General features: G+C 45.8%; 1 long non-coding RNA gene across 1 annotated transcript; it reads left to right on the top strand.

Annotated features, from left to right (window-relative positions):
- Positions 1–560: 560 nt before the first annotated feature.
- LOC125940293 (uncharacterized) lies at positions 561–11,428 on the top strand. The gene is made up of 3 exons (XR_007463513.1): positions 561–606; positions 7,359–7,467; positions 11,263–11,428. It is a non-coding gene; the product is annotated as an uncharacterized LOC125940293 (long non-coding RNA).
- The last annotated feature ends 450 nt before the right edge of the window (positions 11,429–11,878 follow it).

Below are 11,878 nucleotides of genomic sequence, written 5' to 3'. Positions count from 1 at the left end.
CGTGTACCAGGCCCCGGGTTCGAGCCTACCTCTCCCGAGCAAGATTAACATAGAAAAACACTCGCTAACAGTTAATGTTTTTCAATGCCTATTATGATGCACATGACATCTATGCCATTTGAGAGTCTGCTATGTGCGGATGTACTTGAACGCTTTGTCGAATAAATCCATGCATGGGCCGTGTCGGTATTTTATTTTCGCGACAGGTTAGCAAGTTAATTCAAGGCAGCGAATTTACACTGTAATGAAAACCTAAGGGTTGCTACGTAGTCGCTCTCGAGAGAATAAAAATTGCGCGCGAGGTACTTAGATATATGATTAGGCAGCACCGTAATCTTGAAAAAAAAAGGAAACATCGTGTAATTTTCGTTGGAGAAACAAGATTACACTTGGAAGCGTAGATACACAAAACTATTTTTTTGGGTTATAAACAGTCACCGAAATCACCCTCGTATCTTATGGCGTGATGTTTTTTCTAACAGCTTTTATTTGAATTTTCAGCAGAATTTTTACCGTTGTGAAAATGGTGAGTGTTAAATGTTACATATGTTCTCAGGTACGACATGTATGCTGTGTCAGGAGCCACGTACCAGCAGAGCCTTTCGGGTAAGTGCATTTCAGCAATCTCACGAAAAAATTAGGAGGATGTTTAAGCTTCACCTTTCAGTGTGGAACGCGATAGCATTTATCCACTCCTGACTGCTTCTCACGCTTCCAGGCAACTGCAGCCTATGTAACCGTAATGCTTACCGGGAAACGCTAGCGGCGAACGCTAAGCATGAAGGCGAGCTTTCTGGTAGAAACGCGGCTTTTTGCGTGAGCCGATCTTTTGTTATTAAGCAAAGCTTCATAGGCTCAGAAGTGATACTAATGATATCCCGCAAGGTGACATGATATCCACTAAATGATATCCAAGGAGACACGTGATGGTATGGTATGATAAACTTTATTCAGGTCCTGAAGATCAACCCTTAGGACTGACGCAGCGGCTCCCACGTCGGGACAGTAAGGTTTAACCTTACCGCCGTGTCGTGGGCCTTCTGGACGGCCTGTACTTGATCTAAAAGCACTCCAATGTGAAGCACTCGCCGCCACCAGTCTCTTTCCTTGTCGCAGTATGTTAAAGCCACAGGACATTGCCAAAGCATATGATCCAGAGTAATGATGCCATTACACTTCTCGCAATTGATTGGTGCCTCTCTTTCTGGATATAGCTTGTTAATAAAGTTTGGACTAGGATAAGTTCTTGTCTGTAACAATCTCAGAGTCACCGCTTGAGCTCTATTGAGCTTAGCATGTAAGGTTCATGTAATAATGCTTCGTGACTTCATTATATGCAAGTAATTGGTCCCTGTTCTCCTCCAGCATATTATTGGGGTCCTGGTCGCGTAGTGCACGGATAGTAAGTCCTCGTGCAGCTGCGTTAGCCACCTCGTTCAATTTCCTCCGAGATGGATCGACAGACCCCATGTTTGCCGGAAACCAGCGGATTTCGATCCCTTGGCTGTCCATCTCACCGATCAGCTGGGCCGCCCTTTCGGTTACAAAGCCTTTGGTAAAATGTCGAATAGCCATCTTAGAGTCACTGTAAATTCGCGTCCACTTATTATTTCTTAAAGCCAATGCTATCGCTACTTGTTCTGCCACTGTCGCCTCTTTAGTCATGATTGTAATAGCATCCCGAGTGAGTCCATCTGCATCTACTACTACTGCCGTAAAGGCTTTCTTTCCTCTGACCCATGCAGCATCTACAAAAGCCGCATGTTCTCTGTCCTGTTCTATATCCTGCACTTTGGCCCTTGCCTTTCTTCTTTCTAGGTTGTGCACCGGGTGCATATTTCTGGGAAAAGGAGTCGTCTTGATGATCTCTCTTATGCTATATTTTAGTTCTACTGTGTCTTCCGAATTTTCGGATTCGCTTGGGTACCACCTTAGCTCTTCGAGTATTGCTCTACCTGACCTTGTTTCGGAGAGCCTCTCTCTGTGGGCAATTTGCTGAGCTTCAATTATTTCGGCTATTGTATTGTGGAGCCCTAGTTTCATTAATTTATCATCTGGTGTGCTAACCGGCAATCCCACTGTTGTTTTGACAATCCTTTTAATTATTATGTTCAACTTCTTTAGTTCTGTCTGTGTCCATCTAAGCATGCCTGCTACATATGAGAAGTGACACAAGGCGAAAGCTTGGACCAGTCTCAGGGCGCTCTCCTCTCCCAACCCTCTGTGTCTGTTAGTGATTCTCCTTAGCAGTCTTATTACCTCCTCAGTCTTGCTTGCGATGTTTTGTATTGTTTTTCAATTTGCCCCGTTTGCCTCCAGGAATAACCCTAAGACTCTAATGGATTCGACTTGCTTAATAGTTTTGCCTGCCTTCGTGGTTAATACTAACTTGGGTTCTTCCTCGGGAACAGATCCCCTCGGTTTTCTACCCCTGTTCCTGTTACTGAGTACTAGGAGTTCAGACTTCTCAGCAGAGCATTTCAGTCCCATGTCTTCTAAAATGGACTCTACCTCATAAGTGCTCACCTGAAGTCTGCTTACCGCCTGTCCCATACTTCCTTCAGCGTTCCATATTGTCAGATCGTCTGCATAAATAGTAAAGTTAATGCCCTCTATCCCTTTTAATCCCTTTGCCACTTTTGACAACGCCAGGTTGAAAAGCATAGGTGACAAGACCGAACCTTGTGGCGTCCCTCTGTCACCGAGATCCATCTTTTTTGATTTAATGTCCCCGAATCTAAGGTGTGCTGAGCGATGGCCAAGAAAGGCTTTAACCACTTCATATAGTTTTCTGCCTAATCTCAGTTCAGAAATGACCTCAAGTATTGCTCTATGCTTAATTTTGTCAAATGCTTTTTCGACATCCAACCCCAAGAGAGCTCTAGTGTGCATTGGACTGGCTAAAAGCAATTTATGTTTGATTAACAACATGGCATCTTGTGTGGACAAGCCTGGTCTGAAACCAATCAGACTATACGGTAGGATGTCATTGTCCTCCACATATTTCGTTAACCTGTTCAATATGACATGCTCCATTGTATTTGCTAGACATGATGTTAACGAAATTGGCCTGAGGTTATCCAAGTTGAGTTGTTTGCCCGGCTTTGGTATTAAGATAGTACAGGCCGTCCTCCATTCTTCTGGATAAACCCCATTCTTCCATAATTCATTAATGTATGTGGTCAGATATTTTATGGAATCGTCGTCCGAATTCTTAAGCAATCTGTTAGAGATGCCATCCGGGCCCGATGCTGACCTACTATTTAAATCATACAATGCCGTGCGTACCTCACTTTCGTTGAATTCCTGATCCATAAAGTTGCATTCTGCCCCTAAGTAATCGGGGTAACTTACTTCCTGATCCGCTGTCCTGAGAGGCAAGTATTTAGCTGCCAATCACTGCATTATGCTCTTTGCACTTACAGTCTGACTTTACTGGTGTACCAGCTTCGCCACTGCCGTACGTCTATTCGATTTAGTGCCTTTTTCATTGAGCAGATGCCTGAGCAGATTCCAATTGCCTCCACCTTTTATCCTTCCATCTATAGAGTTGCACACCTCATTCCACTGTTGTTTCTGCAAATATCGGGCGTGCTCCTCGATATCCCTATTGAGCTGAGCAATTCGCTTCCTAAGTCTTCTGTTCAAGCGGTGTCATTTCCATCGTTCTAAAATCGATTGCTTAGCTTCGATCAAATGCACCAATCTACTGTCCATTTGTGTGACCTCTTCCTCAGTTTCTATAGCCTTAGTTGCTGCATTCAAGTCGTCCCTAAGCTGAGCTACCCACTCTGGTGGTGTGATTTGCCCCATTCCTTCTTTTTCCGCTCTGTCCTTCCTTAATTTTCTAAACTGATCCCAGTCTATATAAGTGAAATGCTTTACCTCCACCCCCGTCGTTTACACCATTATGTGTAGTATGTAATGGTCGCTCCCCAGATCCGCCTCAGAGTTGATCCAGTCTGCCTGGGTAAGTTAGAAGTGAAGGTTAAGTCCGGGGTAGTGTCCCTGCACGTGGAAGTGCCACACCTAGTAGGAAAGGCTGGGTCTGTGATAAGAGAGAGGCCTAAATCCGTGGCAAGATGCCAGATTCCTTCCGCTTTCTTTGTACTCCAGTGGTAACCCCAAGATTGGTGTGGGGCGTTGAAGTCCCCGCCTATCATGAGGGGCGCATTTTTGGCTACCCCCATGGCCTTATTAAAGATTGCTTTGAAGCTCTGTCTCATCTCTCTGGGACTGCTATATATGTTGAGGCAGAACAAGCTTTGCGCTTTATCTTTGTGCCTTTTAGGACCATTTCTATAAATATATATTCAATTTTGTTCGACCCTAATTTTAAATCATGCTCGATGTAAGGAATTTCTTGTCAATTAGGGTGGCGATTCCCCTGCCCGGGTCTTTGCCTTTGCAGATCGAGCTAAAGCCAAACAGCCCGATCTCCTCCGGTAGAGTTTCCTGCAGCATTATTAATTTTGGCCTATTTAAACCGTTTTGATTATCTGTGCTAATGACGCTCTTTTTTGGTGAAATCCTCAGCAATTCCACTGCCACACACTAAGTCTCTTTCTGCTATACATTATTATTGCCGTTACCTCCCGACTTGCTACCCCCTGTCACTAGAACAGTGCTACCCACAGCTCCTGGAAGTGTTCTAACGCTTTCTGCTTCCGAGGGCATATATTCCTCATCATCTCCTTGGGCCTCTAATTTTTTCAGCCGTTTCTCGGCTGTTAACTTCCACTTTCATATTTTGTCCACCTTAAGGTTAACGCTGTCTACCGTGTCCTTTAGGTCCTTAATGGCATTCTTAATCTCCTCCAGAACCGAGCACATCGATTCCACCTCTGGGACTACAGCTCTCTTTTTTGGCGCCGGTGTGCCTTCTTCCTCCTGGCTGTTGCTTCTACTAACCGACTTAGCTACTGCCACATTACTGCTTTCTGCCCTTAACCCTTTGTTCATTTCATGAATCTGCTTCTTAAGTTCTTCATTTGCTTTCTTTAGTGATATAACCTCTCTGATGAGCTGTTCTACTCTGGTATCATTGCTTTGTATCTGCGAGGCAATTGCCACATTACCTGTGGCTTTCACCGTACCTTTGACTTTATCTGCCCAGGTAGCTCCTGGCTCCTTTTTCTTGTTGATCTTCAGCTCGTGCTCCTCGAAGCGCACCTGCGCCTCCTGAGACCTCGAACGGTTTCTTCCCCTCGATGTTGAACGCTGCCTTGATCTTGAACTACTTCTTGAGCGTGAGCGCTGTCTTGATCTTGAACCACTCCTTGAGCGTGAGCGCCTTCCAGGAGGGGTCTCCTTTGTCGGTTGAGCCGATTACATCTCGGTGTCTTCTTTGAAGCGTTCTCTTCTCCTTACTCTCACTACATACGGTATTTGATACCGCTGCTTGGAAGCTTTGTCACCTGTGGGGTGATCTTCACCGCAGAACTTGCATTTGGGAGAGCATGTATGATCCTCCCCTGGGTCTTGCACACCGCATCCCCTGCACTGCACCACATCAGGTGTGGGACAAACGTCTGATCTGTGTCCAATTCTTCCACATGCGTAACATACGTCAAATTGTTTCCTGTATAGAAAGCACCTCACTAGGGTTGACCCATATTTGATGAAATTGGGCACCTTGAATCCGTCGAAGAGCACAATAACCGAGCCCGTAGCTTTGATACGCTGTGCTGCCAACGCCGTCGGGTTGTATTCATGCACGATCTTTTTCGTGATAACACTCTGACTGTCGTTGAGGTTCACTCTAATAACCGCCTTGCACGTAGAGTGGGGGGCCGTTTCATAAGCGCTGACTTCATATTCCGCCTTGATGAGAGTAATAGACTTGAGTCGCACATACTTTTCGGCATGATCGAAGTCCGGTGTACTAACCACCACGATGTTCTGTGTGAAGTTGGGGCAGACGATGTCTCCCTTCGCTTGGTCTTCTGTAAGTCCGGCCGCCTCGACGATCGCTTCTCCAATAGCTGCAGTGCTGACCTTGTTCAGGTTGAGGCCTCCTCGAGGCCTGACGATGATTTTCCTGTGCTCCTCTGGCAGTTGCGGCATCCTTGACGCCTTCACAATCCGGCGCTTGAGCTTGTCGGCCCCGTCAGCACCTTTGTTGGCAATCTCCTTTCCTTGCAACTCTTGGGTCAAATGGGCAGCTCCACCAGCTCCCCAGGTCTTTCCCGCAGATCGCGATCTTCGGTTGGTGACCACCTGCGAACCCATTCCTTCCTCGCCGTCTTCCGTCTCCGAGGAGACGTCGTCGTCCATACGTGTATCAGCCATGCCGACTTGGCGGGCTCGCTAGGCCTACGTGGCGTTAGGCCTAGCGGAGCTCCCACGTTCGATGCACACAGGAAGGCGATAAAAGTCCGAAAAAAGCTGGCCCACCTTGTCCAAAGGTGTCCACCGATTCGCGTTAACTTCACGAATCCAATGATGTGCTTGAAACCGTGGTACTGCCAAAATTGCCTGCAGAATCATTCAAAAACGAGACGGAGCCGATGCGGGGCACATCCGCTCTCGTCTTCTTCTTCGCCGTCTCTCTGACACGTGATGCTTGTATTTTTTTTAAATTTTCGACCTGTGCATTTGTTTGCACCTTATGCTTAAATGCAAATATGAGTTCACATTACCACGTGGTATGCTACGTGGACGCAGCAATCAATTTCTTTCTCTTGCGGCGTTTGGCCGGTGGTGATGGTGATAAAATAGATATGCATGTTTAACTCACTGACACCTCTAACGAAGGTGTGATCCATCATAAAGCCCTAGCACGTGTCTGTTGGGTCACGTAGGCCGATTGGCTGAATCCATTCGTCGAGAAGCATTTTGTCCTGCAACTTTTATTTAAGCTTTCCCTCTTCCTACTACTTTGCGGCAGCCGCTCGCCGAGTCTACTCGGCGAAACACCGACGTCAACCCTCGAGTAAATAAATAATCTAGGTCAGCATGCTCTACATGAGTGACGGTATTGCGATGGCGCTGTAAGGATTACATTGCCTGCATGGCTGGCTTGGTTACGAAACCTTAATCAAAACCTTGTGAGGACACATATCAAGCATTGGTGTAAGAATCTGTCCACCATGTATTATTATAGCTTCCGGAATCGGTCCCGGTTTTAATTGTGCCGTCGGCAGAGCCAACACAATTTAATATTAATCCTTCTCTGGTATCGGCCCAATTGTGATAAATCCATCTACGTGGTCGACCCAGCTTAATATTAACCTATTTTGGGAGCCGGTCCACTTTGCTCGACAAGAAGCCGATCGATGGACGGACAGTAAACGAGAGTGGTGGTGGGTGTGTAGTTAAAGTTCTGTTTTAAAAACTGCGGATTCTGTTTATTGCAGGCTTCGCCTTTGTTGCATCCGCTTGTATTGACACCCGGGAACAACTCGGCGAGGACACGGCATACTCTTACAGAATGATTCGCATCGCCGCTCATGAAGTGGCGCACACGTAAGTCTAATGTCAGCTTCTTTATCATATCTCTGCGAGGGATCTCGAGTGGAAGCAACACTAATCCATAAGGCACAGACAATTTTACCAGTGAAATAAGTCACAGTTTCACCCGAGATACGAAGCATTGATTGCGATTTCAAATGGTTAGACACGCGTAGGAAGTAACGTTAGTCGTTTCATCAGCTGTCCCATAAGTGTCCATATAATTGCTATCCCGATCAAATGCTCACAGACACTCGACACAAGGCACATATGCCCTCTGTACTCCTTCATTCCAAGCGCCTTTTCAAAAGTGAGCCAGTATCATCTCGACCAGTTTGTTACTATTATAAACTTCATGCTATCTAGCACCTCACTATGAACTGATCGGGCAAGTGAAAATTTAAGGCGTGTGACGAATTCACCTACGCATGACACACCATGCAATAAATGCCCCAAATCTACAAGTTTTACCCGCCATTTCACTAGTTCCACGATACCACCTTCCCTGCCCTACGTATAAGGGAACACGAACGTTCTTCCTAAAGTGTGTCATTTAAGTGCCGTTTTAAAAGGTTTGCTCTATTTCTGCCTAGAGCCGACTGATTTCTGTTAATGTTGAGACTACGACATTGCACAACCTTGGATTTATGATTCGCTCAAGAACTGAAAATTTAACATTAAAGAATTTTACCTGAGAGTGAGGGCGAGAGAAAATAAGAAGAAGAGCAGCGAGGTCAACCAGACGAACACTAGATTTGCTACTCTACACTAGGGGTAAGAGAGAGGACGAATAACAAGAGGAAATGGAGCGAGAGAGCACAGTGTGTGCAACCTGCACTGTGTCCAGCGAAGCGCCATGACAGCAAAGAAATACATACAGCTACTACAAGGCATGACGCGTAGATGTTGGGCTACCGTCATTGAAACAGCACATATGGTAGGCGGAAAAATAAACGAGAGTCCTGCTTACGGAGTTTCTCTTGGTGCTTCACCATAGCTGATGATGCGCGCTGAAGTCACCTGGGATGACCTCGTGGGCAAGTGGTCATTAGCGGTATGCCGCAGTATGTCATTAGTCTTTAATCGGGGCCTGTTTAACTTCAGTGTCAAAAGAAGGCTGAAGGCAAACCATGTGGTTTACGTTACCTTTGTAAGCACTTGATTAAGAGCATCCAGCACTTGCGCTGCATATTACGCTGACTGGTAATGTAGCTTACTCAAGATTATGCGAACAGTATTCATGAGATGCAGAAGCATCAGAACCACTTGCTGGTCTTCTGGCAGTTCGTCGGGAGCCGGTGCTACGAGCCCTACCGCAGCACTCTGCATCACCTTAAGTGGTTGGGGGTTCGGCTGTAGCTTTGGCAGACCCCGCTAAGCTTCAGCATTCATACTCACCGATACGACCTTCTTCTTCGAGCTAGACTCGACTTCATCATTCCTAGGGGGAGAGGAGATGGTGACGTTGGATGTGGCGTACGTGCCTGAGAGCTCGTGGCGTTATCTCATTTCCAACGGCTTCGAGAGCGTCACAATTTAACGGTGGCCACGGCTTTTCGATGAGGCGAATGATCTCTCGCCATGTGTTTCGGGGCAGCAGTTTTTTTATATCTTGTGGCAACCCTTCGATGAAACGTAGCGAGATCCGAGGCGATTGGGAGATTGGAGAGCTGTGACCGCATAGCTGTCTGTCGCATAGGGTTCGGCACAGCGTGGTGCTCACGTGCCCTAGCTTCATGTACTTGGGGCATTGAATTGGCCTTGGGACAGATAGTCTCGCGGGATCTCTAAGGTAGCCCACTTGGGAAGGAGCTTGAATATTATCTTCACACAATGGGACGTGCTGAAGCGAGTTGCATCGGTGCTGACTACATCAGTGGCTGGCTTCACTGTAGAGGCAAAGCCGGACTACGGGATGAATACGTCGACGTGATAGATGACCCCGGAAGTGAAGCTGCTGCCCAGCGGAACACACGACCGAAGTTTGAAACCATTAAGCTTTGTAACTGTTCACAAAGTGCACAGCGCAGTCTCATGTGCTACGTCCACGGTCAGGACATTTATTATGGGGCTGACCATGAAGTTCACGATTTGATTCGGTACCACTTTTTCAAGGGCATCGAGACAGACTGCCTGCTGAGTGGTTTCAAGGTGTTAGTAGAGAGCTCCGACACAAAAATGTTGGTTCCAGTGCTCCATACGGTGCAAGGTCAGCTGCAGTAGCACTGTCAGATACTCTCGATCGGAGCAGTGTCGGCGGACTGTCGCTTACACAGTCGAAATACCTGAGGACAGGGACACCTGGGTGTTTCTTCGCATGGCCTTGCGCCTCCACACAAGTTCAAATTCAGTTATCGGATAAATACTCACTGCTGATTGAGTAAGCAAACACAGTTGTCGTCTTTGTCGCTGACCCTCTGAAAGCCCTTCCGCGTCCTAGACGCAGGTGCCGCTGAAGTCGACAGCGCTGGCAGAAGCGCGGGACGACATCTTACATCCTTACCACAAACCACGGCGGCTCTCCAGAAATGAACACAAAAATTCTGTCTGGTTGCCTATTTGACCCACTTAGGTGTTTTCATCAGAGAGAAATGCGCCCTTATAACACCTATGTGTCGTCAAATGAGGTGTCTAATTATTTACTCAAGATAAAGTGAAATCTTGTGTGGATTCACAAAAGTGATTTATTTATGTTTGATGACAGCTGCCACTGAGTTCAAACAGGTTGATTTCAGGAAGAAGCTCCACCGCTCATCACAATAAACAGAACAAATTTTCTTCAGCGTGAAGTGGCATTTAGCTATTTATATTGCGCAGAACCAGTCTCTGAAAGCCGGTTACTCTTTCAATTATTCCTAGCGTGTGACAGACAGTGGCAAACATTGGCTGGGCTGCCGTTTGGCTTCATGGTTTAGGGTCTTTCCAGTGTAATACTGTAGCCGAAGAGAAAGAATAAAATAGATAAGAGCGCACATACAGCCTTAAGTTTGCATATTCAACTTAAGAACGCCTGAGAAGACCAAAGATAGAATTTATCACCGGAATGCTAACTGCGGTACTTTGTTTGGTTGTGCCTCCTTTCAGAAGTTTGACTGAGGAGTTTAAAGCAGCATTTTCGTTTCAGATGGCATCAAACAAAATAACGATCCGACTTCCGGGTCCAGCTGTGGAGCTGCCAAAACTTCCCAACACGTCAAATTCAGCCGTACCCAGCTGGCCGTGCTCGAATGCCGTACTTGCTATTGCCACTTTGTGTAGTGCCGTTTTCAGAATCCACCATCCATAGGGATGTGCCGACCTATTGTGTAAGACAGATAGTTATGTACGCGTCAGTGGCCAATAACGTAGCTTTTTCACCGCCCCGTGCTCCTCGCGGAGCAAATATCACCTTTTGAACAATTTATATCACGTGTGAGAGATCACGCGTATATCTCATATTGCCTGACAAAAAGAAAAAAAAGTATACCAAAACATTAGCATTCTTAACCTGAATCTGCCGTCGCGCAAATGCTTTCGTTGGTAAATTTCAAACTAACAGTGCGCACGTGCTTGTTGCGTACGAAAATAGATTAGTGAAATTTTACACCGGGGGCAGTGATATTTTTAAAAGCCACATTGATAACAAAATTTGTGAATGTCCATTAACAGTGAACAGGCTCACTGGAACTGTATGAATACATTAAGAATTTAGTTTCAGCGATCAGGTAGGCTGATCTAAGGAACTGAATATGATCAATGTTTCTTTAGCTATGAATATAAAATGGGTTTTATTTTCTATCAGTGTCAACTCGTTTTTTTTCTATCTTACAGGCTGGGATGCCCTCACGATGGCACAAGTATTGAGGGCCACATTAAAGTATTTCGGCCAGACGCTGGCAATTGCCCATGGGATCAAGGATACATAATGAGCTACCTCGAAGAAAATGGCAACAGCATGAAGTTCTCTAGTTGCTGCAACTACCAGATGTCCCTTTTGTCATGGTATGTTATCTCTATGCATTGTTTCTCTGAAACAATTTTGATACAATTGACTCTGATTATTTTGAGTTGCAATCTTTCTAGGCTTCTTGGTGGTATGCATATGTACTCTTGACGCAACGTCTATTAAGAAGACGTAAATTTTATTATAGTAAACGAACTGCTCATCTCCTATAATAAAAGCTTCTCAACCATTTCTGTACGACACTGAGCTTGGTACTGTTCATACGTGTAGGATTGTAAAGGTTCTCGAAATGTTCAAATAGAGATATTTGTGCGCAGCGGTTACTGGGGGGTACGCCTAAATGTCTACGAGGCTGCGGATATTTCTGCACAGTTTATTATACATACCCAGATCACTTGGTAATGCCGAGAAAGCAGTAAAAAATTTGAAAAGCGCAATCGCCTTAACACGCAATGATGTTTGCAAGGAACATATCGATGAAGA

The sequence above is a fragment of the Dermacentor silvarum genome, chromosome 9 (genome assembly GCF_013339745.2).
Source record: "Dermacentor silvarum isolate Dsil-2018 chromosome 9, BIME_Dsil_1.4, whole genome shotgun sequence".
NCBI lineage: Eukaryota > Metazoa > Arthropoda > Arachnida > Ixodida > Ixodidae > Dermacentor > Dermacentor silvarum.
The sequence above is the reverse complement of the archived record's forward strand: the minus strand, read 5'-3'. Positions and strand labels throughout refer to the sequence as shown.